General features: G+C 46.0%; 1 pseudogene; it reads right to left on the reverse strand.

Moving 5' to 3' along the window:
* The window catches only part of LOC119300290, a 27,433-nt pseudogene extending 2,309 nt beyond the window's left edge, over positions 1-25,124 (reverse strand).
* Between the last annotated feature and the right edge of the window lie 1,841 nt (positions 25,125-26,965).

The raw sequence follows: 26,965 nt of genomic DNA on the forward strand, positions 1-26,965 counted from the left end.
CCTTCTGGGTCGTCGGGGTGGCTGTGTGTCGGTAGGCGTCGGCGCAAGGCGGGTCGGGGTCCGGCTCCTTCCCCTGTTCGTGGTCTCCTCGGCCCTTCTCCCCCCTCCATTGCGGTGGATCCGGGCATTGTGGGGTCTCCAGATGCTGGTGTCGCTCGTCCTTCTCCTCTCCGACTAGGGTTGTTGCCGTTGGCGGCGGCCGTGCCGGCGTGTGCGGGGGCGGCTGTTGGCCAAACCCTAGATCGGGAGTGTCATGTGGTGAAGGTGGGTCCCTGTGGGCAATTGGGCCTGGTGACTCCTGGATTGGTTCGAGATGGGCCGCCTGGGCCTCCGGTCTTGTCCTCTTTCGATGCTTTCCCCCGTCCCGTCTGTGGGCCCGGGGCAGTTGGTTGTGGCCACTGCTTCGCGTGTCTCCCCTCCCATGGCCCACTGTCCCGCTCCGGCCCAGTCTGGCCTGGCTGGCCTTGGCTATTTATGGGTGCGTCGCGGTTCCATCCCCCTCCTAGGGTTTCTGGCTTCTGCCACTGATATTCGCGTAGCGCGTCGTCCTATCCGCCTTTTTCCAGATCCATATCCTCTCCCCTCCTCTCCTCCTCTCCTTCGCGAAAGTGCTCGCCATGGACAAGTCCGGAGGTTCTTCCTCTGAGGCCCTTTCGGGTAGCAAGCGTGCCCATGAAGATTCACCGGGCAATGGTGTCGATCTGGCGTATGAAGCGGAGCTGCGGTCGAAGCTGGAGGCTGAGCGGGTGGCGCACGAGGTGTCGCGCGAGCGGGAGGCCTGGACGGCTGGGCCGGAGCGGCCCCAGCGCGACGAGCAGGAGCGCTCGGCTGCTAGATCTGGGTCAGCGCTCCCTGGTTCTGGTGGTGTGGCGGGGTCGGGGGCGGATCCGTGGGAGGCTGTCGCTGCTTCGGTGGGTGGTGGCTCTTCCTTGTCGGCGCCACGTCTTGCGCCGGTCAGGGGTCCGGTGCCCCCGCCTCAGCCGCCTCCTCACTCGTTCGCGGCTGGTGATGCCTCCCACTCGGGCCCGCATTTCGGTCCTAGTTCTTCTTCCTCGCTGGTCAGAGATCGTCGTGCTCCTTCTTCTGCTCCGGGCGCCTCTTATGCTGGCCTAGGTGATGGCATCCTGCCCCCGCCGCCCCCCGCCAGCAACCTGTTGATGCTGGCCCCTCTCCGACTCTGACCTGCTTCGCCTGCCATCGTCCGAACCACTTCCAGTCCAGGTGCACCAATCCACCCTTCTGTCTCATCTGTCGCTCGGATGGACACCTGATACGTCTCCAACGTATCTATAATTTTTGATTGCTCCATGCTATATTATCTACTGTTTTGGACTATATTGGGCTTTATTTTCCACTTTTATATTATTTTTGGGACTAACATGTGAACCGGAGGCCCAACCCAGAATTGTTGTTTTTTGCCTATTTCAGTGTTTCAAAGAAACAGAATATCAAATGGAGTCCAAACAGAAAAATCCTTTTTGAAACGTGATTTTCTTCTCGGATAAGACCCAGGAGACATGGACCCTACTCCAAGAAGTACTGGAGGCGATCACGAGGGTGGCCCCCCTCCTACAGGGCGCGCCCCCTGCCTCATGGGCCCCTCGGTGCTCCACCGACGTACTCCTTCCTCCTATATATACCCACGTACCCCCAAACGATCAGAATAGGAGCCAAAAACCTAATTCCACTGCCGCAACTTTCTGTATCCACGAGATCCCATCTTGGGGCCTGTTCCGGAGCTCCGCCGGATAGGGCCGTCATCACGGAGGGCTTCTACATCATCATAGCCCCTCTGATGAAGTGTGAGTAGTTTACCTCAGACCTTCGGGTTCATAGTTATTAGCTAGATGGCTTCTTCTCTCTTTTTGGATCTCAATACAATGTTCTCCCCCTCTCTTGTGGAGATCTATTCGATGTAATCTTCTTCTTTTGCGGTGTGTTTGTTGAGACCGATGAATTGTGGGTTTATGATCAAGTCTATCTATGAACAATATTTGAATCTTCTCTGAATTCTTTTATGTATGATTGGTTATCTTTGCAAGTCTCTTCGAATTATCCGTTTGGTTTGGCCATCTAGATTGGTAGTTCTTGCCATGGGAGAAGTGCTTAGCTTTGGGTTCGATCTTGCGGTGTTCTTTCCCAATGACAAAAGGGGCAGCAAGACACGTATTGTATCGTTGCCATTGAGGATAACAAGATGGGGTTTATTTCATATTGCATGAATTTATCTCTCTACATCATGTCATCTTGCTTAAAGCGTTACTCTGTTTTTAACTTAATACTCTAGATGCATGCTGGATAGCGGTCGATGAGTGGAGTAATAGTAGTAGATGTAGAATCGTTTCGATCTACTTGTCACGGACGTGATGCCTATATACGTGATCATGCCTAGATATTATCATAACTATGCTCAATTCTGTCAATTGCTCAACGTAATTTGTTCACCCACCGTAGAAAACTTATGCTCTTGAGAGAAGCCACTAGTGAAACCTATGGCCCCCGGGTCTATTCTCATCATATCAATCTCCATCACTTTAATCTTGCTTTGTTTTTACTTTGCCTTTTACTTTTCACTTTGCATCTTTATATCAAAAATACCAAAAATATTATCTATCGGATCTCACTTCCGTAAGTGACCGTGAAGGGATTGACAACCCCTAATCGTGTTGGTTGCGTTGAGCTCTTTGTGTTGTGTAGGTACGAGGGACTTGCACGTGGCCTCCTACTGGATTGATACCTTGGTTCTCAAAAGCTGAGGGAAATACTTACGCTACTCTGCTGGCTCATCCTTTCCTCTTCGGGGAAAACCAACGCAAGCTCAAGAGGTAGCAAGAAGAATTTCTGGCGCCGTTGCCGTGGAGTCTACACAAAAAGTCAACATACCAAGTACCCATCACAATCCCTATCTCCCGCATTACATTAGTTGCCATTTGCCTCTCGTTTTCCTCTCCCCCACTTAACCCTTGCCATTTTATTCACCCTCTCTTTCTCCTTCCCCTTCTCCTTCTCCGTTTGCATTTTTCTCGCTTGCCTTTTGTTTGCTCGTGTGTTGGATTGCTTGTTTGTTGCGATGGCTCTACCAAATTTTGGTGATCTTCACTTTAAAAGGTTAGAGGAGATCGGAAACAATGTTAGGAAGTTTATGGTTTTGCAATTTGAGCATAATAATTTCTTTAGAAATGAGCTTAAGGAACAAAAAGGTTTTATGAGTTATATGAATAAAGAGCTCGATGATATGTCTAAAGAATTTGATGGTATCAGATCCCAAATTGCTCGTCTTGAAAAGATGACTGCTGAAATTTCGGACATGCAAGCTACCTTAGTCAATAAGATGGCCGCAAAACCCAATACCTATGAAAATCAAGATGAAGATCTAAAAGTTATTGATGTGTCCCCTATCAAATCTTTGTTTTGCAATATGAATCTTGATGAAACTGAATATGATCTATCTTTACCTAGAAGACGTTCCAAAAATTCGGAGTATTTAGATCTTTATGATGAAATTGATGAAAGTGGGATTGAAAGAAATAAAAATTTAGATGTTGCTAAACCCACTATATTGGATTTCAAGGAATTTAGTTATGAAAGTTGCTCTTTGATTGATTGTATTTCCTTGTTGCAATCCATGCTAAATTCTCCGCATGCTTATAGTCAAAAGAAAGCCTTCACCGAACATATTGTTGATGCCTTGATGCAATCTTATGAAGAAAAACTTGAGTTGAAAGTCTCTATCCCTAGAAAACTCTATGATGAGTGGGAACCAACTATCAAAATTAAAATTAAAGATCATGAGTTTTATGCTTTGTGTGATTTGGGTGCTAGTGTCTCCACTATCCCCAAAACTTTGTGTGATTTGCTAGATTTCCGCGATCTTGATGATTGCTCTTTAAACTTACATCTCGCGGATTCTACTATTAAGAAACCTATGGGAAAGATTAACGATGTTCTTATTGTTGCAAATAGGAATTATGTGCCCGTAGATTTCATTGTTCTTGATATAGATTGCAATCCTTCTTGCCCTATTATTCTTGGTAGACCTTTCCTTAGAACGGTTGGTGCGATTATTGATATGAAGGAAGGGAATATTAGATTCCAATTTCCATTAAAAAGGGCATGGAACACTTTCCAAGAAAGAAAATAAAATTGCCATATGAAACCATCATGAGAGCCACTTATGGATTGCCTTCCAAAGATGGCAATACCTAGATCTATCCTCGCTAGTATGCCTAGCTAGGGGCGTTAAACGATAGCGCTTATTGGGAGGCAACCCAATTTTTTTGTGTTTTTCTTCTGTTAGGGAATAAATAACCCATCTACCCTCTGTTTGGATGTGGTTTTGTGTTTTAATTAGTGTTTGTGCCAAGCTAGACCTATTGGATCTTCTTGGATGATAGTTATTTGATCTTGCTATAATTTCTAGAAACTTTGTGTTCAGTGCCCGAATTACTAAAAATCATCAGAACGTGATAAAATACTGATTCCAATTGCTGCTGATCAATAAACAAATTATATAGGTCTTATAATTTTGGTAGATTTTGTGGAGTTCCATAAGTTTGCGTTAGTTACAGATTACTACAGACTGTTCTGTTTTTGACAGATTCTGTTTTTCGTGTGTTGTTTGCTTATTTTGATGAATCTATGGTTAGTAAAATAGTTTATAATCCATAGAGAAGTTGGAATACAGTAGGTTTAACACCAAAATAAATAAATAATGAGTTCATTACAGTACCTTGAAGTGGTTTTATGTTTTCTTTCTCTAACGGAGCTCACGAGATTTCTATTGAGTTTTGTGTTGTGAAGTTTTCAAGTTTTGGGTGAGTTCTTTTGATGGATTATGGAACAAGGAGTGGCAAGAGCCTAAGCTTTGGGATTCCCATGGCACCCCCAAGATAATCCAAGGACACCAAAAAGTCAAAGCTTGGGGATGCCCCGGAAGGCATCCCCTCTTTCGTCCACTTCCATCGGTAATTTACTTGGAGCTATATTTTTATTCACCAACATGATATGTGTTTTGCTTGGAGCGTCTTGTATTATTTGTGTCTTTGTTTGTTAGTGTGCCATAATCATCCTTGTTGTACACACCTTTTTAGAGAGTCATCTATGAACGAAAATTTGATAGAATACTCTATGTGCTTCACTTATATCTTTTGAGCTATGTAGTTTTGCTCTATGTGCTTTACTTATATCTTTTGAGCGTTGAAATTTTGCTCTATGTGCTTCACTTAGATCTTTTAGAGCACGGTGGTGTTTTGTTTTAAAGAAACTATGATCTCTCATGCTTCACTTAAATTGTTTTGAGAGTCGTAATAGCATGGTAATTTGCTTAATAATAACTTGCTTGGTATTCAAGATTTGTGAAACTTTCTTTTGAGTGCGTTGAATACTAAGAAAAGTTGGATGATTGATAATTGTTTTGAGATATGGAGGTAGTAATATCAAAGTCATGCTAGTAGAGTAATTGTGCATTTGAGAAGTGCTTGAGTTAAAGTTTGCAAGTCTCATAGCATGCACGTATGGTTAACATTATGCAACAAATTTGAAACATGAGGTGTTATTTGATTGTCCTCCTTATGAGTGGCGGTCGGGGACGAGCGATGGTCTTTTCCTACCAATCTATCCCCCTAGGAGCATGCGCGTAATACTTTGGTTTTTTATGTCTTGTAGATTTTTCCAATAAGTATATGAGTTCTTTATGACTAATGCTGAGTCCATGGATTATACGCACTCTCACCCTTCCATCATTGCTAGCCTCTACGGTACCATGCATTGCCCTTTCTCACATTGAGAGTTGGTGCAAACTTCGCCGGTGCATCCAAACCCCGTGATATGATACCCTCTTTCACACATAAACCTCCTTATATCTTCCTCAAAACAGCCACCATACCTACATATTATGGCATTTCCATAGCCATTCTGAGATATATTGCCATGCAACTTTCCACCATCCAGTTTATCATGACACATTCATCATTGTCATATTGCTTAGCATGATCATGTAGTTGACATAGTATTTGTGGCAAAGCCACCGTTCATAATTTTTACTTGTCACTCTTGATTCATTGCATATCCCGGTACACCGCCGGAGGCATTCATATAGAGTCATACTTTGTTCTAGTATCGAGTTGTAATCATTGAGTTGTAAATAAATAGAAGTGTGATGATCATCATTCAATAGAGCATTAACCCAAAAAAAGAGAAAGGCCAAAGAAAAAAAGAAGGCCCAAAAAAACAAAAAGGGGCAATGTTACTATCCTTTTTTCCACACTTGTGCTTCAAAGTAGCACCATGATTAGCGAGTCTCATATATTGTGCTTCAAAGTAGCACCATGTTCTTCATATAGAGAGTCTCTTGAGTTATCACTTTCATATACTAGTGGGAATTTTTCATTATAGAACTTGGCTTGTATATTCCAACAATGGGCCTTCTCAAGTGCCCTAGGTCTTCATGAGCAAGCAAGTTGGATGCACACCCACTTAGTTTCTTTTGTTGAGCTTTCATACATTTATATCTCTAGTGCATCCGTTGCATGGCAATGCCTACTCCTCGCATTAACATCAATCGATGGGCATCTCCCTAGCCCATTGATTAGCCTCGTTGATGTGAGACTTTCTCCTTTTTTGTCTTCTCCACACAACCCCCATCATTATATTCTATTCCACCCATAGTGCTATATCCATGGCTCACGCTCATGTATTGCGTGAAAGTTTATGAGTTTGAAATTATTAAGGTATGAAACAATTGCTTGGCTTGTCATCGGGGTTGTGCATGATGAGAGCATTCTTGTGTGACGAAAATGGAGCATGACTAAACTATATGATTTTGTAGGGATGAACTTTCTTTGGCCATGTTACTTTGAGAGAACATAACTGCTTTGTTAGTTTGATTGAAGTGTTATTATTCTTTATGTCAATATGAACTTTTGTCTTGAATCTTTATGATCTGAGTATTCATACCACAATTAAGAAATTTTGCATTGAAATTATGCCAAGTAGCACTCCACATCAAAAATTCTCTTTTTATCATTTACTACTCGAGGACGAGCAGGAATTAAGCTTGGGGATGCCTGATACGTCTCCAACGTATCTATAATTTTTGATTGCTCCATGCTATATTATCTACTGTTTTGGACTATATTGGGCTTTATTTTCCACTTTTATATTATTTTTGGGACTAACCTATTAACCGGAGGCCCAACCCAGAATTGTTGTTTTTTGCCTATTTCAGTGTTTCAAAGAAACAGAATATCAAACGGAGTCCAAACAGAAAAATCCTTTTTGGAACGTGATTTTCTTCTCGGATAAGACCCAGGAGACATGGACCCTACTCCAAGAAGTACCGGAGGCGGTCACGAGGGTGGTCCCCCCTCCTATAGGGCACGCCCCCTGCCTCATGGGCCCTTCGGTGCTCCACCGACGTACTCCTTCCTCCTATATATACCCACGTACCCCCAAACGATCAGAATAGGAGCCAAAAACCTAATTCCACCGCCGCAACTTTCTGTATCCACGAGATCCCATCTTGGGGCCTGTTCCGGAGCTCCGCCGGAGAGGGCCGTCATCACGGAGGGCTTCTACATCATCATAGTCCCTCTGATGAAGTGTGAGTAGTTTACCTCAGACCTTCGGGTCCATAGTTATTAGCTAGATGGCTTCTTCTCTCTTTTTGGATCTCAATACAATGTTCTCCCCCTCTCTTGTGGAGATCTATTCGATGTAATCTTCTTCCTTTGCGGTGTGTTTGTTGAGACTGATGAATTGTGGGTTTATGATCAAGTCTATCTATGAACAATATTTGTATCTTCTCTGAATTCTTTTATGTATGATTGGTTATCTTTGCAAGTCTCTTCGAATTATCCGTTTGGTTTGGCCATCTAGATTGGTAGTTCTTGCCATGGGAGAAGTGCTTAGCTTTGGGTTTGATCTTGCGGTGTTCTTTCCCAGTGACAGAAGGGGCAGCAAGACACGTATTGTATCGTTGCCATCGAGGATAACAAGATGGGGTTTATTTCATATTGCATGAATTTATCTCTCTACATCATGTCATCTTGCTTAAAGCGTTACTCTGTTTCTAACTTAATACTCTAGATGCATGCTGGATAGCGGTCGATGAGTGGAGTAATAGTAGTAGATGCAGAATCGTTTCGATCTACTTGTCACGGACGTGATGCCTATATACGTGATCATGCCTAGATATTCTCATAACTATGCTCAATTCTGTCAATTGCTCAACAGTAATTTGTTCACCCACCATAGAAAACTTATGCTCTTGAGAGAAGCCACTAGTGAAACCTATGGCCCCCGGGTCTATTCTCATCATATCAATCTCCATAACTTTAATCTTGCTTTGTTTTTACTTTGCCTTTTACTTTTCACTTTGCATCTTTATATCAAAAATACCAAAATATTATCTATCGGATCTCACTTCCGTAAGTGACCGTGAAGGGATTGACAACCCCTAATCGCGTTGGTTGCGTTGAGCTCTTTGTGTTGTGTAGGTACGAGGGACTTGCGCGTGGCCTCCTACTGGATTGATACCTTGGTTCTCAAAACTGAGGGAAATACTTACGCTACTCTGCTGCATCATCCTTTCCTCTTTGGGGAAAACCAACGCAAGCTCAAGAGGTAGCAACACCTTACGGTGGATTGCCGCAATTGCTCCAAGAGTCCTACCTTCATACAGTTTGGGACGATGGGTTTGCCAGGCTGCTCTTTCTTCGCTTTGGATGCTGATGTTCTTGTGGTGATGGCCGCGCCGTCTCTCTCTAACGCGGCCATCATAACTGTTTTTGGTCAAAAGATTTCCCCGCAGACTCTCCTGGATGGTCTGAAGATTTGGGACGATGGGGGTTGGGACTGGCAGGTGCGCCAGCTTTCAGAATATGAGTTCGCAGTGGTCTTTCCCTCCAAGGACTGTCTAAGGATGATCTCCTCGTGCACTAGCTTTACTCTTCCTCTAAACCAACTGGTGGTGTCAGTCAAAGCGGCTACTTGGGGTGCGAAGGCGGTTGGCCCTCTCACCAAGACTTGGGTGTTAGTGGATGACGTGCCAGTTGGTTCACGCTCTGTGGAGTTCACGATGGCATTTGGTAATCTCATTGGCAAGCCTGTGGAAGTTGATGTGGAGTCTTTGGGCAAGGTTGGTCCGGTTCGTCTCAATGTGTGGTGTATTGATCCTGTGTGTGTTCATGGTGCCGTGGATGTTTTTCCATCTCCTAAGGGTGTGCGCTTACGAGTTCGGGTCGAGGGTGCTGATTTCCATGTTCTCCCTCCGCCTCCTCCTTCCAAGCCTTCTGATCATGATGACATGCAGGGGGATGGTTCGTCTGGGGGGCAAAACCCAAGTGGTGGCACGGATCCTTGTTTTACTCAGTCTGAATGGGATAAATTGGAGCCTGATGAACAGGAGTTGCTCAAGGACAATGCCCTAGCTGCTAATCCTCAGAAGGATGGTTCGGCTCCTCGTGAGACTACTGCTAGTAAGGGGATCCCCTTTTCTGGTGTTTGCTCCAACACGCCTACTCATTCGCAGTCTCCCTTCTTCTCTGGGATTGAGGATCTTCCCGCTCCCCCCCCCCCCGCGATCCACCGAGCACTCAACTAAGAAGAAGAAGAAGTCGTTGGTTCGGAAATTTTCTGCTAAGAGTCGGGCATCTTCTGCCTCCAAGCAATCTGTGGCGGGTCTGGCTCGTCGTCTGGATAAGGACCTGGGGTCTGCTTCGAGATCTGGCCCGGGGACGGCGTTGCCTGTGCGGTGCTCCCCGTTGCTGCGCTCTCTGGCGTCCACGGCGCGCAAGGGCTGGCGCGTGCATGACTCTGGTGTTTGGGTGGCAGTGCGGGCTGAGAGGCGCGCTGCGGCCAGGGACCTTCCTACTCTAGGTTCATCTGTCCAACCCCCTCTCCATGCTTTCCCTATTCGCCTTGTTTTACCTGCGCTATCGGATGATCATTTGCTTCATATTATGTCTGATGTTGGGGTGGTTGTTGAACCGGGGTTGGGCTCCCCTTCTTGCCTTCTTTCTGTCATTAGGGCTAATGAGGTTGCCTAGGCAGCTATTGCCAAGGCCATGGAGGCCGCGGCTGTTGCCGGACCTGCTGGGGCCCAGGGTCAGTCTGGGGAAGGTGGAGCGACAAATGGTTGTGGCCAGTCGCCTCCACCTCATGCTCAAGTTAAGAGAGATCATTCCAAGCGCTCTAAGCCTTGTTTGGCCCCGTGCAGATCGAGCCTCCGTATTAAAAACCTTTCCTATACATGAAAGCTCTCTTTTGGAACGTTCGAGGTTTCGATGCTAGGGGCGCCGAGACCAGATTCATGACTTGGTTTGTGGAGAGCACATTGACATTTTAGGGTTGGTTGAAATGTTTAAGGAATCCTTTTCCTCTCCTGAACTTTCTGCGGTGGCTGGCATGGACAGGTTCGACTGGCACTTTCTCCCTGCTTCGGGCCATTCTGGGGGCATCTTGATAGGGTCTAAACGGGACGTGTTTGATTTCATTACCTTTGATCATGGCATCTTTTGGGCTAGCTGCGTGGTTCATCATCGCCAGCTTAACAACTTATGGGAATTTTTGGTGGTTTATGGCCCCGCGGACCACTCTCTTGCCCCTTTGTTTTTGGATGAACTTTCGATTAAGATTGAATCCTATAATATTCCTCTTCTAATTGGTGGTGATTTCAATTTGTTATGCTCCCCGACAGATAAAAATAGCCCTAATTTTTCTTGGCCTCTTGTTAATGCTTTTAATGAGTTCATTAGTAATTGCTGTTGGAAATATGCCCTAGAGGCAATAATAAATAAGTTATTATTATATTTCCTTGTTCATGATAATCGTTTATTATCCATGCTAGAATTGTATTGATAGGAAACTCAGATACATGTGTGGATACATAGACAACACCATGTCCCTAGTAAGCCTCTAGTTGACTAGCTCGTTGATCAATAGATGGTTACGATTTCCTGACCATGGACATTGGATATCGTTGATAACGGGATCACATCATTAGGAGAATGATGTGATGGACAAGACCCAATCCTAAGCATAGCACTAGATCGTGTAGTTCCTATGCTAAAGCTTTTCTAATGTCAAGTATCATTTCCTTAGACCATGAGATTGTGCAACTCCCGGATACCGTAGGAGTGCTTTGGGTGTGCCAAACGTCACAACGTAACTGGGTGGCTATAAAGGTACATTACAGGTATCTCCGAAAGTGTCTGTTGGGTTGGCACGAATCGAGACTGGGATTTGTCACTCCGTGTAAACGAAGAGGTATCTCTGGGCTCACTCGGTAAGACATCATCATAATGTGCACAATGTGATCAAGGAGTTGATCACGGGATGATGTGTTACGGAACGAGTAAAGATACTTGCCCGTAACGAGATGGAACAAGGTATCGGATACCGATGATCGAATCTCGGGCAAGTATCGTACCGCTAGACAAAGGGAATTGTATACGGGATTGATTAAGTCCTTGACATCGTGGTTCATCGGATGAGATCATCGTGGAACATGTGGGAGCCAACATGGGTATCTAGATCCCGCTGTTGGTTATTGACCGGAGAACGTCTCGGTCATGTCTGCATGTCTTCCGAACCCGTAGGGTCTACACACTTAAGGTTCGATGACGCTAGGGTTATAAAGGAAGTTTGTATGTGGTTACCGAATGTTGTTCGGAGTCCCGGATGAGATCCCGGACGTCACGAGGAGTTCCGGAATGGTCCGGAGGTAAAGATTTATATATGGGAAGTCCCATTTCGGCCATCGGGACAAGTTTCGGGGTTATCGGTATTGTACCGGGACCACCGGAAGGGTCCCGGGGGCCCACCGGGTGGGGCCACCTGCCCCGGGGGGCCACATGGGCTATAGGGGGTGCGCCTTGGCCTACATGGGCCAAGGGCACCAGCCCCAAGGGGCCCATGCGCCTAGGGTTTCACAAAAGGGAAGTGTCCCAATAGTGGAAGGCACCTCCTAGGTGCCTTGGGGGGGAGGGAAACCTCCCTGGCCGCCGCCCCCCAAGGAGATTGGATCTCCTAGGGCCGGCGCCCCCCCCCCTTGGCCCTCCTATATATAGTGGGGAAGGAGGGCTTTTCATCCATGCCTTTGGTTGCCTCCTTCTCCCTCTCCAACACCTCTTCCTCCTCTTCTGCGGTGCTTGGCGAAGCCCTGCAGGATAGCCACGCTCCTCCACCACCACCACACCGTTGTGCTGCTGCTGGATGGAGTATTCCTCAACCTCTCCCTCTCTCCTTGCTGGATCAAGGCATGGGAGACGTCACCGGGCTGTACGTGTGTTGAACGCGGAGGTGCCGTCCGTTCGGCACTTGGTCATCGGTGATTTGGATCACGACGAGTATGACTCCATCAACCCCGTTCTCTTGAACGCTTCCGCTTAGCGATCTACAAGGGTATGTAGATGCACTCTCCTTCCCTCGTTGCTGGTCTCTCCATAGATTGATCTTGGTGACACGTAGGAAAATTTTGAATTTATGCTACGTTCCCTAACAGTGGCATCATGAGCTAGGTCTATGCGTAGTTACTATGCACGAGTAGAACACAAAGTAGTTGTGGGCGTTGATTTTGTTCAATATGCTTACCGTTACTAGTCCAATCTTGATTCGGCGGCATTGTGGGATGAAGCGGCCCGGACCAACCTTACACGTACGCTTACGTGAGACCGGTTCCACCGACAAACATGCACTAGTTGCATAAGGTGGCTGGTGGGTGTGTGTCTCTCCCACTTTAGTCGGATCGGATTCGATGAAAAGGGTCCTTATGAAGGGTAAATAGCAATTGGCATATCACGTTATGGTCTTTGCATAGGTAAGAAACGTTCTTGCTAGAAACCCATAGCAGCCACGTAAAACATGCAAACAACAATTAGAGGACGTCTAACTTGTTTTTGCAGGGTATGCTATGTGATGTGATATGGCCAAAGGATGTGATGAATGATATATGTGATGTATGAGATGATCATGTTCTTGTAATAGGAATCACGACTTGCATGTCGATGAGTATGACAACCGGCAGGAGCCATAGGAGTTGTCTTAATTTATTTATGACCTGCGTGTCAACATAAACGTCATGTAATTACTTTACTTTATTGCTAACCGTTAGCTGTAGTAGTAGAAGTAATAGTTGACGAGACAACTTCATGAAGACACGATGATGGAGATCATGATGATGGAGATCATGGTGTCATGCCAGTGATGATGATGATCATGGAGCCCCGAAGATGGAGATCAAAAGGAGCAATATGATATTGGCCATATCATGTCACTATTTGATTGCATGTGATGTTTATCATGTTTATACATCTTATTTGCTTAGAACGACGGTAGTAAATAAGGTGATCCCTCATTAAAATTTCAAGAAAGTGTTCCCCCTAACTGTGCACCGTTGCGACAGTTCGTAGTTTCAATGCACCACGTGATGATCGGGTGTTTGATCCAAACGTTCACATACAACGGGTGTAAGACAGATTTACACATGCAAACACTTAGGTTGACTTGACGAGCCTAGCATGTGTATAGACATGGCCTCGGAACACAGAAGACCGAAAGGTCGAGCATGAGTCGTATGGTAGATACGATCAACATGAAGATGTTCACCGATGTTGACTAGTCCGTCTCACGTGATGATCGGACACGGCCTAGTTGACTCGGATCATGTAATCACTTAGATGACTAGAGGGATGTCTATCTGAGTGGGAGTTCATGAGATGAACTTAATTATCTTGAACATAGTCAAAAAGGGATTTTGCAAATTATGTCGTAGCTCGTGCTTCAGTTCTACTGTTTAGATATGTTCCTAGAGAAAATTTAGTTGAAAGTTGATAGTAGCAATTATGCGGACTAGGTCCGTAAACTGAGGATTGTCCTCATTGCTTCTTAGAAGGCTTATGTCCTTAATACACCGCTCAGTGTGCTGGACCTCGAACGTTGTCTGTGGATGTTGCGAACGTCTGACATACATGTTTTGATAACTACGTGATAGTTCAGTTAAACGGTTTAGAGTTGAGGCACCAAAGATGTTTTTGAAACATCGCAGAACATATGAGATGTTCCAAGGACTGAAATTGGGATTTCAGGCTCGTGCCCACGTCAAGAGGTATAAGACCTCCGACGATTTTCTTAACCTACAAACTAAGGGAGAAAAGCTCAATTGTTGAGCCTGTGCTCAGATTGTCTGAGTACAACAATCATTTGAATCGAGTGGGAGTTGATCTTCCAGATGAGATAGTGATGTTTCTCCGAAAGTCATTGCCACCAAGCTGCTAGAGCTTCGTGATGAACTATAATATATCAGGGACATATATGATGATCCTTGAGATATTCGCGATGTTTGACACCACAAAAGTAGAAATCAAGAAGGAGCATCAATTGTTGATGGTTGGTGAAACCACTAGTTTCAAGAAGGGCAAGGGCAAGAAGGGATACTTCATGAAACGGCAATTCAGATGCTGCTCTAGTGAAGAAACCCAAGGTTGAACCCAAACCCGAGACTAAGTGCTTCTGTAATAAGGGGAACAGCCACTGGAGCAGAATTACCCTAGATACTTGGTAGATGAGAAGACTTGTAAGGTCGATAGAAGTATATTGGATATACATTGTGTTGATGTGTACTTTACTAGTACTCCTAGTAGCACCAGGGTATTAGATACCGGTTCGGTTGCTAAGTGTTAGTAACTCGGAATAAAAGCTATGGAATAAACAGAGACTAGCTAAAGGTGAGCTGACGATATGTGTTGGAAGTGTTTCCAATGTTGATATGATCAAATATCGTACGCTCCCTCTACCATCGAGATTGGTATTAAAACCTAAATAATTGTTATTTGGTGTTTGCGTTGAGCATAGACATGATTGGATTACGTCTATCGCAATACGGTTATTCATTTAAGGAGAATAATGGTTACTCTGTTTATTTGAATAATACCTTCAATGGTCTTACGCCTAAAATGAATGGTTTATTGAATCTTGATCGTAGTGATACACATGTTCATGCCAAAAGATATAAGATAGTAATGATAGTACCACCTACTTGTGGCACTGCCACGTAAGTCATATCGGTATAAAACGCATGAAGAAGCTCCATGTTGATGGATCTTTGGACTCACTCATTTTTGAAAGGATTGAGACATGCGAACCATGTTTGTTGGTAGATATGCATGAAGAAACTCTATACAGATGGATCGTTTGGACTCACTTGATTTTTGAATCACTTGAGACATGCAAATCATACCACATGGGCAAGATGACTGAAAGCCTCGTTTTCAGTAAAATGGAACTGGAAAGCAACTTGTTGGAAGTAATACATTTTGATGTGTGCAGTCCAATGAGTGCTGAGGCGTGTAGTGGATATCGTTATGTTCTTACTTCACAGATGATTTGAGTAGATGTTGAGAATATTTACTTGATGAATCACGAGTCTGAATTATTGAAAGGTTCAAGTAATTTCAGGGTGAAGTTGAAAGATCGTCGTGACAAGAGGATAAAAGATTTATGATATGATCATAGAGATGAATATCTGAATTACGAGTTTGGCACAGAATTAAGACATTGTGGAAATTGTTTCACAACTGATACAGCCTGGAACACCATAGTGTGATGGTGTGTCCGAACATCATAACTGCACCCTATTGGATATGATGCATACCATGATGTCTCTTATCGAATTACCACAATAGTTTATGGGTTAGGCATTAAATACAACCACATTCACTTTAAAAGGGGCACCACGTAATTCCGTTGAGACGACACCGTATGAACTATGGTTTAGAGAAACCTAAGCTGTCATTTCTTAAAAGTTTGGGGCTGCGACGCTTGTGTGAAAAAGTTTCAGGCTGATAAGCTCGAACCCAAAGCGGATAAATGCATCTTCATAGGACACCCAAAACAGTTGGGTATACCTCCTATCTCAGATCCGAAAGCAATAAGGGATTGTTTCTAGAATCGGGTCCTTTCTCGAGGAAAAGTTTCTCTCGAAAGAATTGAGTGGGAGGATGGTGGAGACTTGATGAGGTTATTGAACCGTCACTTCAACTGGTGTATAGCAGGGCACAAAGAGTTGTTCCTGTGGCACCTACACCAATTAAAGTGGAAGCTTATGATATTGATCATGAGACTTCGGATCAAGTCACTCCCAAACCTCGTGGGATGACAAGGGTCCATACTACTTCAGAGTGGTGCGTAATCCTGTCTTGGAAGTCATGTTGCTAGACAACAATGAACCTACGAGCTGTGGAGAAGCGATGGTGGGCCCGGATTCTGATAAATGGCTCGAGGCCATAAAATCCGAGAGAGGATCCATGTATGAAAACAAAGTGTAGACTTTGGAAGAACTACTTGATGGTCGTAAGGCTGTTGAGTACAGATGGATTTTAAAAGGAAGACGGACAATAATGGTAAATGTCACCATTAAGAGAGCTCGACTTGTCGTTAAGATGTTTTCTGACAAGTTCAAGGAGTTGACTACGGTGAGATTTTCTCACTCGTAGTGATGCTAAGAGTCTGTTGGAATTATATTAGCAGTCAGTGCATTATTTATGAAATCTTGCAGATAGGATGTCAAAACATTGTTTCCTCGATGATTTTCTTGAGGAAAGGTTGTATGTGATACAACCGGATGGTTTTGTCAATCCTGAAAGATGCTAATAAGTATGCAAAGCCCCAGCAATTCTTCTAAGGACTGGAGTAAGCATTTCGGAGTTGGAATGTATGCTTTGATGAGATGATCAAAGATTTTGGGTGGATACAAAGTTTATGAGAAACTTGTATTTCCAAAGAAGTGAGTGGGAGCACTATAGAATTTCTGATGAGTATATGTTGTTGACATATTGTTGATCAGAAATGACGTAGAATTTCTGGAAAGCATATAGGGTTATTTGGAAAGTGTTTTCAATGGAAAGCCTGGATTAAGCTGCTTGAGCATTGAGCATCAAGATCTATAAGGATAGATCAAAACGCTTAATGGAACTTTCAAATGAGCACATACCTTGACATGATCTTGAAGGTGTTCAAGATGGATCAGTCAAAGAAGGAGTTCTTGCCTGAGTTGTAAGGTATGAAGTTAAGACTTAAAGCTCGACCATGGCAGAATAGAGAGAAAGGACGAAGGTCGTCCCCTATGCTTAAGACGTAGGCTCTATAGTATGCTATGTTGTGTACCGCACCTGAAGTGTGCCTTGCCATGAGTCAGTCAAGGGGTACAAGAGTGATCCAAGAATGTATCACAGGACAGCGGTCAAAGTTATCCTTAGTAACTAGTGGACCAAGGAATTTTCTCGATTATGGAGGTGGTAAAAGAGTTCGTCGTAAAGGGTTACACCGATGCAAACTTTGACACTAATCCAGATTATTCTGAGTAGTAAACTGGATTCGTATAGTAGAACAGTTATTTGGAATAGCTCCAAATAGAACGTGGTAGCTACATCTAGGAGATGACATAGAGATTTGTAAAGCACACACGGATCTGAAAGGTTCAGACCCGTTGACTAAAACCTCTCTCACAAGCAACATGATCAAACCCAGAACTCATTGAGTGTTAATCACATAGTGATGTGAACTAGATTATTGACTCTAGTAAACTCTTTGGATGTTGGTTACATGGCGATGTGACCTGTGAGTGTTAATCACATGGCGATGTGAACTAGATTATTGACTCTAGTGCAAGTGGGAGACTGTTGGAAATATGCCCTAGAGGCAATAATAAATAAGTTATTATTATATTTCCTTGTTCATGATAATCGTTTATTATCCATGCTAGAATTGTATTGATAGGAAACTCAGATACATGTGTGGATACATAGACAACACCATGTCCCTAGTAAGCCTCTAGTTGACTAGCTCGTTGATCAATAGATGGTTACGGTTTCCTGACCATGGACATTGGATGTCGTTGATAACTGGATCACATCATTAGGAGAATGATGTGATGGACAAGACCCAATCCTAAGCATAGCACTAGATCGTGTAGTTCGTATGCTAAAGCTTTTCTAATGTCAAGTATCATTTCCTTAGACCATGAGATTGTGCAACTCCCGGATACCGTAGGAGTGCTTTGGGTGTGCCAAACGTCACAACGTAACTGGGTGGCTATAAAGGTACATTATAGGTATCTCCGAAAGTGTCTGTTGGGTTGGCACGAATCGAGACTGGGATTTGTCACTCCGTGTAAACGGAGAGGTATCTCTGGGCCCACTCGGTAAGACATCATCATAATGTGCAGAATGTGATCAAGGAGTTGATCACGGGATGATGTGTTACGGAACGAGTAAAGAGACTTGCCGGTAACGAGATGGAACAAGGTATCGGATACCGACGATCGAATCTCGGGCAAGTATCGTACCGCTAGACAAAGGGAATTGTATACGGGATTGATTAAGTCCTTGACATCGTGGTTCATCCGATGAGATCATCGTGGAACATGTGGGAGCCAACATGGGTATCCCGATCTCGCTGTTGGTTATTCACCGGAGAACGTCTCGGTCATGTCTGCATGTCTCCCGACCCGTAGGGTCTACACACTTAAGGTTCGATGACGCTAGGGTTATAAAGGAAGTTTGTATGTGGTTACCGAATGTTGTTCGGAGTCCCGGATGAGATCCCGGACGTCACGAGGAGTTCCGGAATGGTCCGGAGGTAAAGATTTATATATGGGAAGTCCCATTTCGGCCATCGGGACAAGTTTCGGGGTTATCGGTATTGTACCGGGACCACCGGAAGGGTCCCGGGGGCCCACCGGGTGGGGCCACCTGCCCCGGGGTGCCACATGGGCTATAGGGGGTGCGCCTTGGCCTACATGGTCCAAGGGCACCAGCCCCAAGGGGCCCATGCGCCTAGGGTTTCACAAAAGGGAAGAGTCCCAATAGTGGAAGGCACCTCCTAGGTGCCTTGGGGGGGAGGGAAACCTCCCTGGCCGCCGCCCCCCTAGGAGATTGGATCTCCTAGGGCCGGCGCCCCCCCGCCCCCTTGGCCCTCCTATATATAGTGGGGAAGGAGGGCTTTTCATCCATGCCTTTGGTTGCCTCCTTCTCCCTCTCCAACACCTCTTCCTCCTCTTCTGCGGTGCTTGGGGAAGCCCTACAGGATAGCCACGCTCCTCCACCACCACCACGCCGTTGTGCTGCTGCTGGATGGAGTATTCCTCAACCTCTCCCTCTCTCCTTGCTGGATCAAGGCATGGGAGACATCACCGGGCTGTACGTGTGTTGAACACGGAGGTGCCGTCCGTTCGGCACTTGGTCATCGGTGATTTGGATCACGACGAGTATGACTCCATCAACCCCGTTCTCTTGAACGCTTCCGCTTAGCGATCTACAAGGGTATGTAGATGCACTCTCCTTCCCTCGTTGCTGGTCTCTCCATAGATTGATCTTGGTGACACGTAGGAAAATTTTGAATTTATCCTACGTTCCCTAACAATTGCGCGCTCCATGAGCTCCTTAGGGTAGGGGCGCGGTTCACCTGGTCGAACCATCAGTCCTCTCCTGTTCGGTCGGTGCTGGATCGGGTCTTTATCTGTGATAGGTGGGATTTGCTTTTCCCCCGTGTGGTGCTGAAAGCCAGGCCTGCGGTTGGCTCCGATCATGCCCCCCTCGTCGTGGATGCGGGCATCCTTTCCCTTGTGTCGCCTTCCTGCTTCCAATTTGATGCCTCTTGGCTTGTAGTGGAGGGATTCTATGAGATGATGGCTTCCAAGATCTCTAATCTTCTTTCCTCCTCTCGTCGTTTCTTTGGCCCCATGGATGACTGGCATAATGTGTCATATGAGCTTCGTAAATTCTTGAGGGGTTGGTCTCGGAATAGGGCAGTCGAGCTCCATAGGGAAAAAGAGACCCTTGAATCTCAACTCCGGGATCTGGACCACTCTGCTGACTTGTCTGGGCTCTCCGCTTCTCAATGGGCTACTCGTTACTCCCTCGAAGATGCTTTGATGCTGCTGCACCAGCAGTCAGAAATTTACTGGCGTCAGCGCGGTGCCATTAATTGGACCTTGAAGGGTGATGCTATGACGGCTTATTTCTTCACGATCGCCAATGGTAGACGTCGGAGATGCTTCATTGACAGTCTTTTGATTGATGGCGTCAGAGCCTTGGACCAGTCTCTCATTATGAATCACATTGTTGGGTTTTACTCCAATCTCCTCGGCCCTAAGCCGGATCCTGGGCTTGCCCTCTCCTCTGACTTCTGGGATGCGGGTTGTAAGATTTCTCCAGACGGGAACATGGGACTGATGGTTCCTTTATCTGACGAGGAGATCTGGCAGGTGATTAGTTCGGCTAATCCAAACGCTGCCTCTGGGCCTGATGGTTTCTCGATTCCCTTCTTTAAGAAATTTTGGTCGTAGTTGCGGGCTCTCGTGTGTAAGATCATCCAAGGTTTCTGGTTGGGGACGGTGGATATCTCTCGTCTTAACTATGCTGTCATTACTCTTATTCCTAAAGTCAAGGGAGCGGACTTGATTTCGCAGTTTAGGCCTATTGCCCTTATCAATAATTTCACCAAATTTCCTGCCAAAGGGCTAGCCACTCGCCTCTCTCCCATTGCCCATCGTACCATCAGTCCTTTTCAATCGGCTTTTATTAAAGGTCGTTTCATCTTGGATGGGGTTCTTTGCCTTCATGAAATTGTGCATGACCTTAAGACTCGTAAATCGAAAGCGGTGATTCTTAAACTCTATTTTGAGAAGGCCTACGATTCGGGGAGTTGGCCTTTTTTGCGTAGGGTCTTGCTAGCTAAAGGGTTTGAGGGGCCCCTTGTTCATAGAAACATGCACTTGGTCTCGGGAGGCCATACTGCCATCTATGTTAATGGTCAGGTTAGTAAGTTTTTTGCCAATGGTAGGGGCCTTTGGCAAGGTGATCCTGCCTCACCCATTTTGTTCAACTTCATTGCGGATGCCTTATCCTGCTTGCTTTCTAGTGCAGCAGCTTAGGGGCACACCTCTCCGGTTAGCTCTAATCTTCTTCCCCAAGGGATGACCCACCTTCAGTATGCGGATGCCACTATCATTATGGTTGAGCTGAATGATGCCTGCCTCGCTCATCTCAAATTTATTATCCTCTGCTTCGAGGCGATGTCGGGCCTTAGGATAAATTTTGCCAAGAGTGAAGTGATTGTTACTGGTGTGGACGAGTCGGAAGCTGTGCGAGTGGCACATCTTCTTAATTGTAAGCTAGGGTCTTTCCCTTTCAGATATTTGGGCCTTCCCATATCCCCGGGCGTGCTTCATGCGAAAGAATTTGCCCCGGTGGTCACAAAGGTGGGCAACAGGGTCCTTCCCTGGCGTGGTAGGTATAATTCTAATGCGGGTAAAGTGGCTTTGATCAATGCTTGTCTGTCCTCCCTCCCCATGTTCCTGATGGGCTTCTACCTCTTATCGGTTGGGACACATGCTGGTTTTGATAAACACCGTGGGGCGTTCTACTGGAACGCTGTTGATAATCGCCGTAAATATCGCTTTGTTAAATGGAAGTTGATGTGTAGGCCCAAAAACCTTGGGGGTAAGGGATTATTAACACTTCCATCATGAACCAATGTTTGTTGATCAAATGGTGGTGGAAGATTATGAGTGCTGAGGACCAGCCCCTTTGGTTGTCTATTCTTAAGGCTAAATATTTCCCTTCCTCGAGCCCGATGTTTGCTCACTCGCGGGGTGGCTCTCCATTTTGGAAGTCCCTGGTCAAAGTTAGGCTTGTTTTCTAGTCTTTTGTTAAGTTTGTAGTTGGGGATGGTTCCTCTATTAGGTTTTGGCTGGACTGGTGGTGTGGAGACTCACCCCTCTCGGTGACTTTCCCCACCTTATTTTCTTATTGCTCTGTTCCGAATATTTCTATTGAGGAGTTGGCTTCCCATGGGTGGAACCTGCCCTTCCGTCGATCCTTGTCGCCTGTAGAGTTTGAAGACTGGCAACGCCTTACTGCCTTCTTCCCTACGCTCTCGATGAACAAGGATTTGGTGTTTTGGCCGTTGTCTGCCTCTGGGCGCTTCTCTGTTAAGTCGCTCTACTCTAAGCCTGTTGGTGGCACGCCTACTAATCGTTTTTCCTAGATTTGGAAGGCCCGGATTCCCCCTAAGATTAAGATTTTCTTATGGCAAGCCTTCAGAGGCCGGCTGCCTTCGGCTGATCAGATTCGTAAGAGAAATGGGCCGGGATCCCAATTCTGTGCTCTGTGCGGTGTTGTGGAGGATGCGGAGCATATTTTTTTCCACTGTGTCTTGGCTAAGCTCATTTGGAGTTGCGTGAGGGATTGGCTTCTTGTCTCTTGGGTCCCTGCCTCCTTTGCCGAGCTGCGCAGCTTAGCAAGCAACCTTTCTGACGTCTCCAGACGTATCTTTTGGGTGAGCCTGGGGGCTTTTTGCTGGTCCCTTTGGACGACTAGAAACAAATTTACTATTGAGCACGTGTTTCCGGCTAAACATGTTGATTGCTTATTTAAATCGTGTGCTTTCTTGCAGGAGTGTAAATCATTGACTAAGGTCGACGACCAGTATGCGCTCTCTATGCTGATCTCCAAAGTTCGGGCTTCGGCTTCTCAGTTATGCAGACAAGAGCAGGATGATTAGTTGCTTTTCTTTTGGGCCGGCAGTTTAGCTTTATTTGGGCCTTTCTCTTCCCGCCTACGTGCCGTGTACTGGCGAGGGAGCCATGTACCGGACTGTCTTCTCTTTCGTTTGAACCGTCGTTGGGGTCTGGATGGTGTGTGGTACGTTCTGTTATGTGGTCCCTACCTACCTTATGGCTTTATTTATAAAGTCGGGCGTATGCCTTTCCTCTAAAAAAATGTTATTCCTTTTTCCTTGATCAATGCGAGAATTATCAACGGTACTTAGAAGCTTAAACAAAAACACTTAGTGAAAAAAACTAAGGAAGAGACCAGAGGCAATGTAACACTAACTACAATACACAAACTGTGGTACCTCAGAGTGATGCTGAATGTACGCATCAAGAACTTCACCGGCACGATAAATGATACGAACAAGCAAATATGTACATTTAAATATTGCCATTTCCTCGGGCTTCACGTGTCATAGTGCTCCAATACTATACGATCCATGATAACTTCAAACCCATTTTGATTGCCATTGACACTTCTCTTGGAGGAACGGCTCCCACGGATCTGCCCTTGAGCTGCCAGGAGTAAAACTGCAGTCTCTACAGGCCTTTTTTCCTTTATGTACTCCTTCCGTTCCTAAATATAAGTCTTTCTAGACATTCCAACAAGTGACTACATATGGGGCAAAATGAGTGAATCTACACTTTAAAATATGTCTACATACATCTGTATGTTGTATTCCATTTGAAATGTCTAAAAAGACTTATATTTAGGAACGGACTCGGAGGGAGTACATCCAGAGCTCATCCACCAGATTATCTGTTTCTCTAGCAAGCAGTCTAATCGTATCCAAGAAGATCTTCTGTTAAAAAGCACCGAGGAAAAAATATGAGTGCCTTTAACATCTGCATGCGAGCAAGTAATGCTGAATATTACTTCCTGTCTTATTGCTTCATTTTATCCAAACACACCAAAGCATGGATTCTCATTGTATCTGAATATAAAATAATAACATGCCAAATACATAAACACTTTTAGAAGATAAGCATGATTAGTATTCTATCTATTTCTTAATAAAAAATCCATCTCTGGCAAGTGGAGATGAAAGCACACTCAGTCCTTCGGTATGATATACGAGTATACAACTACAAATTGGGGGTCATCTCTAAGCCAAAGAAAATCAAATTAGCTAATGACAATCTGAAACTGATGATTCCATGTCTAAAAAATAAGGTTAAGAACTTACAACACAAGAACACAAACCGCAGGTAAAATAGGAATTATATCGCTGACAAGAGGAGATGTAAGGATGCTCAGTCCTTGGGTATTGGTATAGCAGTTGTATGCGATATATGCAATGGCCACAATCGTTTAAATTTTCATGCTGCAAAAGTAGGACTTTGTGTAGCGAGGGAAATGACACAAACCATCTCGGGTAGGCACAAGAGATGGATGAGGTTGTAGGTATAATCCTCATAGTCCCGATTAGAAGAAAGATTGTCCTCCAAATACTTATGCAGACAAGCATTTTCAACCGCAACCGCAACCGTGGCAAAACAACAATTTGATCATGCCAACAGAGAACCTTTCAGCAGCTTCATGGAGGGGGAAGTATCCATATTGGTTGATGCAGTTGGGATTAGCATGCATCCCATTGAGTTCAGGAGCCTTGCCCTCCAATACAACTTTCGCACATCGTAAGGCGTTATGATTGGCCATGTAGGTCAAGGTTTCCGCGGTGATGGTCAGATTCCAATGCATGCACACGCCACACTCTCAAAAAGGCGTAGGAAGTGTCGGACACTGTCCTTCTCCAAGGTGCAACCTCCAAGCGGGGAGCTATCTCATTGAAGGCATCCCGCACCCACTGGATGGGTCCATCCACAATTGCAGAAGGTGGAAGATAATCAATCATCAAACTAACAAAGTAATAAAGTAATAAACAATATAAACAAAGTATTGCCGATGCCATTTTACTTACAAGAAAATATATTGTTTCATTAGACAAATTCAGTAATCCTAAATTCTGCAGGACTAAAAAGAAAGAATATGGAATGATTTGTCATTTGAGATTTTTATAAATGAAGATAACAAGATACCTTGGGTGTAGGGTCTGGGATGATTATATCGTTTGGTTTGGACTCACTACCGGAAAACGGGCATACGCCGACGGCCAAACCTATGCCTACGGCTGCCGTCGGTCTAGTTTGAGATATGCCGACAGCCTAGTTTTGGCCGTCGGCTTACACTGGCCGTCGGGTTACATGGATCTATACCGACGGCTGCCGTCGGCACAGAACGGCCGTCGACCTAGGCGCAGACATGCCGACAGCAGCCGTCGGCATAAATCAGCCGTCGGTATAACGGCGGGCCCGGCGACCCCGCCCGTGACGAGCGGCTAACGCCGTCAAACCTATGCCGACGGTCGGGACGGGCAGCCGTCGGCATATCCTCGCATGCCACGTCACCGATCCACGGCGTAGGTATGCCGACGGCAGCCGTCAGCATAGTTGCCACGTCACCGATCCGCGGCACGGCGCCCACCAGAACCCTGCTGTATCTAGCCGTCGGCATAGCTATTTTTTTACATACTTTTTTTGCATATGTTTTAATGCTTTTTTTACATACGTTTTTTGCATATGTTTTTATGCTTTTAAAAAAAATATGTTTTCATGCTTTTTTATGTATTATATGAATATATATGTAGTTTGTAATTTTTTCCATAGATTATGAATATATATATATATATAGTTTGTATTTTTTTCGAGCACATTAATAATATGTTGTCATGTTCTTTTGAATATAGGTTCGTAAATTTTATTAAAATCAAAAACAGCTATGCGACAGAAGTTGAGTGGCGGTTGCAAACGCCCGGCACCCATCTCCGAAGTGTGACCCCCTCACATCCGCGGTGTGCCCCCTCATGGACGGCGCCGCCGCCAGCATCTGGAGGGCGGAAACAGCCGCATCGGGTCTATACGGAGGGGACGTTGCTCTCAAGTGTTTCTATGGGATGACCTACCACAACCGGGTGGTGTTGTGGCATGTTCGAAGAGGCGGCAAGCATCTCCGGGGCGTGCCCCCCCTAACGGATGGCGCCGCCGCCGGCACCTGGAGGGGGAAAACGGACGCATCAGGTCTACACGGAGGGGATGTAGCTGTAGGTTTGGCCCGGATGTTGCTCCCAGGTGTCCCTCTGAGATGACCTGACACAACCGGGTGGAGAGGTCCACTGTTCAAAGCCCGTCTGTGAAAAGTCAAAGGGCTAGATCTCATGGTCAACCGCTCCAGGGTTAGGCGGGACGGGGGCCCTGAGGGGGTAGCAATGCCACCGGAGCATCGCACCGGCCCCTCATACATGCGGGGTGGTGTGGTGGCATGTCCGAAGGGGCGACATGCGTCTCCGGGGTTTGGCCCCCCTCACGGACGGCGCCACCGCCGGCACCTGGAGTGGGGAAACGGACGCGTCGGGTCTACACAGAGGGGATCTTGCTGTGGGTCTGGCCCGGATGTTGCTCCAAAATGTTCCTATGGGCTGACCTAACACAACCGGGTGGAGAGGTCCACTGGTCAAAGCCCGTCCGTGCAAAGTCAAAGGGCTAGATCCCGTGGTCAAACGCTACAGGGTTAGGCGGGACGGGGGCCCTGGGGGGTAGCAATGCCACCGGAGCGTCGCACCGGGCCCTCATACATGCGGGGTGGTGTGATGGCATGTCCGAAGAGGCGGCACGCGTCTCCGGGGCGTGGCCCCCCCTCACGGACGGTGATGACACGGTAGTAGACGTTCTGCGGTAACGATGCAGCGTGAATATTATTAAATACTCAGAGCACAATAAAATCATGAGTTTTTTTGCACAACATGGGCACATGTGCTATAGGAACGATGGTATTTTTCATATTTTTTGGTGATGGAGAAGTATACGAAAAATTCCCTCTACGCGGATTGCCCTTCGCGCGTCTACAGGTGTGGCCGGCGGCCTACGGGGCCTAGCATGCCACCAAATCTTGCGTAGGCGGCCTCTCACAAGTATGGAAGTCTTGTGGTGGTTGCAAACGCCCGGCACGCGTGTCCGGGGTGTGCCCTCCCTCACGGACGGTGCCGCCGCCGGCACTTGGAGGGGGGAAACGGACGCGTCGGGTCTACACGGAGGGGATCTTGTTGTGGGTCTGGCCCGGTTGTTGCTCCAAAGTGTTCCTATGGGCTGACCTAACACAACCGGGCAGGGAGGTCCGCTGGTCAAAGCCCGTCCGTGCAAAGTCAAAGCGCTAGATCCTGTGGTCAAACGCTACAGGGTTAGGCGGGACGAGGGCCCTGGGGGGTAGCAATGCCACACCCGGCCCTCATACTTGCGGGGTGGTGTGGTGGCATGTCCGAAGAGGCGGCACGCGTCTCCGGGGCGTGGCCCCCCCTCACG

This window comes from Triticum dicoccoides, chromosome 5A (assembly GCF_002162155.2).
Source record: "Triticum dicoccoides isolate Atlit2015 ecotype Zavitan chromosome 5A, WEW_v2.0, whole genome shotgun sequence".
Taxonomy (NCBI): Eukaryota; Viridiplantae; Streptophyta; class Magnoliopsida; order Poales; family Poaceae; genus Triticum; species Triticum dicoccoides.